The sequence below is a fragment of the Acartia tonsa genome, chromosome 11 (genome assembly GCF_053477335.1).
Source record: "Acartia tonsa isolate MP-2025a chromosome 11, ASM5347733v1, whole genome shotgun sequence".
NCBI classification, from domain to species: domain Eukaryota; kingdom Metazoa; phylum Arthropoda; class Copepoda; order Calanoida; family Acartiidae; genus Acartia; species Acartia tonsa.
This window is the reverse complement of record NC_137270.1, coordinates 5509083-5513594: the sequence shown is the minus strand read 5'-3', so window position 1 is coordinate 5513594 and position 4512 is coordinate 5509083.

Below are 4512 nucleotides of genomic sequence, written 5' to 3'. Positions count from 1 at the left end.
TTCATAAATTGTGGCGCATTTTTTCTCTCAATGTTTAAAAGCTGACTATTACCCTATATTCAAATTTGTAGCTTTGGGAAATAAACCCAAAATATTATGGACTCGTATTCTGGCATTAAAAAACAGATTTTTTTGGGGGAGGGGGTTGATAGGTTTTTGTATCTATAGCAATTTATATTTCAGGTTTAACCCTGAAAAAAAGCATAAATCTGCACTGGCAAACGCAAAGCCTTTCTATAAAATTGTGGACCTTTTGATCAGACATTTCTTTTTTTGGAGGTTGAGAGTTACTTCTCCAAAGAATGAGAAACCTTTTCCAATGACATATAAATAGCTTCACATGTATATTGTATACCAGGGTGTACAGTATAAGAATACATTTATAGACCTAATTAGAGCTTCCCAGTAAAGAGATGTAAAGAAAGATATATATTAGACACATAGAGCATACAGCATACAGCTTTCCGAGGATATTAAAATGAAAAATTATTATATTCATTATTTTTTTTTTATTTTCTTATTCGTAGAAAATTTGAATGATTTTGCAGTTTGGCCGAGAACCGGTTCAAATCCAGCGGATATTAAACGGGTTCGAAAATGACTACAAGAGTGAGAAAAAATGAAGTGATTAGTTCCAGAAAAATGTTGTGTCTTTGTTTTGGTCAAACCAAAGATTATCAAATACATTAGAATATATTTATACATAAGTAGCGCAGCAATGAATTGTGTTTTTGAAACAAAGATTATCAAACACAAGAAAATTTGAATCAATAATTATCGCAGCAATGATGCAAAAAAAATTAAAGATAATCAAGTAAACAAGAACAATTATGACCATTGAAGCAACATTAAGACAAGTTTACGAATACTTATTACGTAATAATGTTTTAACACATATCTACTGAAGATTTTTAGTATTATTTTTTGAATTATTAACTTAAAATGACTTAAAACTTAGTATTATATATTAAAGGAAAGTAACTTACGGAGTTGGTTATTGTTTTATTTAAAAGAAGTCCTAATTTTTAAAATTCTATGTGTGTTCACTTTCACATAGTGTTTCATATTCGCAATGGACAACAAGGATGACAACAGCTATAGAAGCAAAGTTGAATCACAAGCTTTATTTGGACATGCAGACATTTTAAGACATGATTATAGAGACTATTTGCCCCTAACATTGTGACTAATTATCCTGAGAATCATAACGTACCCGATATTAGACTCAAAGGGGTAGTCTGTGTCAGGGATTTAAAGGGACAAGACAATTGCGGATAAATTAATGATGAATAAAATATTACCCCTTCTGTAGATTACAATTAGTGGTTGAAAGCTTTGGACACTTAACTAAATGAACCAATCATAATTCAAGTTTGTAATGCCAACAAATTAGAAAACGTTTATATGAGACTTTGGGGACTAGTTTTATAAACAGCCCAATATGCCCTACCTCCCTGTGCAGTGTCTGAGTAGTATAAAAAAATGCGGTTCTGGCGATTTCATAATGTCATGCATGTGCGGAGAGAGAAAGTTATTGCTCACCCTATCTTTCTTTTTTTTTAGCAAACCAAAATTCTTTGAAGTAAGTGAAGCGAAGCGTCACAATAATCAAAGACAGAGAAACATATTCTTAATGAATTTCTATATTATATACTGACCTATAATTTGATTACAACTCAAAGAACTAGACAAAACCAAGAAATTTTAGCAGCCTGATAACTCATTTTTATTATAGAAATAAAATTAATAGGGAAGGAGGGGACATTGGGTTGTTTATTACACTAGTCCCCAAAGTCTTAATAACATTTTCTTATTCATTGGCTCAACAACCTTGGGGACTTTAATGTGATTTTTCAATTTTTTCTTATCTTTATATCCATCCTTGTTATAAAAAAAGTACAATGAAGCTTTTTAAATTGTTTTTGGTCAAAAGACTTAATTAATGATTTCTTCATTAAAACGCAATAACTAAAATTTATTTTCTTACTACACGTACAATTTTTTTAAAACTTGAAAAAATAAAACAAATATGTCTATTAACCCTTAACAGTCGGGCCCCTTGCCGCACCTTAATCAGTCGGGAGGGGGGGGGGGGGCGTTCAACGCCCCCCCTTATTATCTCAGTTCCTATTAGAGCTAGAGGGCTAAAAAATTTTGTGCAAGTCCCCTGTGTTATGATGAATTTCCGACCTTTTATAAGTCTAAGTCAATTTTCGCTTCCTTCACCCTTTTATTTAACAACCTTTGTTTTTAGGTCCTTTTTTACTTAAAAATTTCAAACGGCTGTAATTTTTTTATTTTTAAAGCTAGAAGAACAATTTTTTGCAGAAAGTGTTTATTTTTATGTAAATTTTATATTTAAAATATCAAAATATAAATTTCAGCGGCCGCAGCTGTACTTGGTAGCTGCCAGCCGCCGCAGTCGGCGGTCGGCGGGAAAACGGCGGCGGATCTTTATGAAATTTTAATACATTATCTAGATATATAAGAAAAGCTTAAGTTTAAAATTTGAAGTCTCTAAGTCAAAAATTGCGGCCACAGGAGCCTTTTAAAGATTTCTGGAGACCTGGAGGATCAGGACCTGCAGGATCATACCTGGAACCTGAAATTGACTTGAACACCTGTATTTAAGATGAGGATTTACTACTAAAGGATATTTTAGTAATTTGGTAAGATAAAATGCTTTGTTTAAGTCAAAAAAATATTTTTGTTCTTTACCTGGATGACCCTGCCAGGTTTGCTGGCATCCTGTGCCCGCCAGGATGGAGATTTTCAAAAAATTCCAACTCTCAGTTATGTGTCATATCCATACTTAAAAAGTCAAGCAGTTTGGGCTCTTTATCTTTCACACACAGAAAATGAGATAGAAAAAACCGGATGGGGGGGCGTTCAACGCCCCCCCCCCCCGACCGTTAAGGGTTAAGACGAAAACTGCTCTTGATAATAATTGAAAATAAACATTTCCAAAAAATATTATTCTTCTAGCTTCAATTTAAGAAAAAGGACCTAAAATAAAGGTTTTTAATAAATTGGTAAAGGAAGCAAAATATCACTATGACTGACTTATGGTCGAAAAACTATTTATCAATAAGGAACCATTCACGATTTTTGTCAGCCCTCAATCTTTAATAGAAGCTGATATAAACACCCCATCCTAGAAACCACAAATTTTAAAGTATCTTTTTACAAAATTTGAATTCCAACCATGAACTAATTTTATATGAATGTTTTCCTATTGTCTTCGCCTACTCAAAATAAAATCCAATTCTACATATTTGCTGAAATGGTGTTTTTATATTGTTGCCAATTTTATGGCTGTTTTTTTTCATTTGAAATATTTTTTGCGTATTTTTATTGAGTGATTTTTAAGAAATAAATGTACTTTAGTATCTTAATTGCTCTATTTATATACCGACTTATATTTTGCTAATACAATACCTTGATGTTTGTTATGAATTTGTAGTTTTCAATAAATACCTAATTTGAAATTTGTCTGACTTTGACAGCTTTGAAAGAGGTTTGTGATTCTTCAACTCTCAGCTACCAAGGATCAGATACACAGGTTCAGACACTTTAAAAGACTTCAATAATACTAAGTTTTTACAAAAATAATATTCACAAATTTTCTTAAGTAGCACAGCAAAACAAGATAAATATAATTCACAAATCAAAATTAGGAATTTGAAATAATAAGTTTTGATTATCCAAATACAGCAGCAAAAAACAAAATATAAAGTAGATGCGCTACAAAACTACACACATAAAGCATTTATTGAAATTTTTGAATATCTACTCCTTTCTCAAAAACAAACTAAGGAGGTTTCTAAAGTTTTTTTTTATATTGAAGCTTTTCTTAAGCAAGCCATTTTTGTTTGCATGCTAGTCTGTAATACTCTTGAAAGATAAGTCCATGTCTTGCGATGATTTTGAACAGCAAAGCAGAGTTCTAAAGGGATAGGACAACGGCCGATAAATTGATGTAAATCTCCAATGTTGATACACAAAATAACCTAGTACCTAGCCTTCCTAATAACAAATATAACATCACCTAATCTGACCTAAATTAATGAACATATAATTTTAATTTATTTCAAAAGAAGGCGATCGATGCTTAAGAGGGTATTTTTCGGGATAGTCCCATTATTTTTTTTCATAAGTGAAGTTAGTTTTTTTAAGAAACTAATTTGTATGTAGCTTGTTACAGCACTGTGACCCCTTATATATTAAAAAACCCTGGGAATCACTTTTCTTATTGTTGATATGTCAGTAACAAGCTGTTTAAATTCCTCGGAGCCATGGAAAGATGCTTTCAAACTGTCTTACATAACTGGAGAATGTTTATAAAGGGGTGGGGTTTAGTGGCGTGCACAGACACTTGATAGGGGGGTTGTGTCCCTTTTTGAGGTCAAAGAAGTTAAGAAAGGTAGGAGTCCTAACAAATTGCGTATTTTGGAGGGTGTTGTACTCCACTGGTGGAATAAATACCTTCTCCCCCCACCCCCACCTAGTATA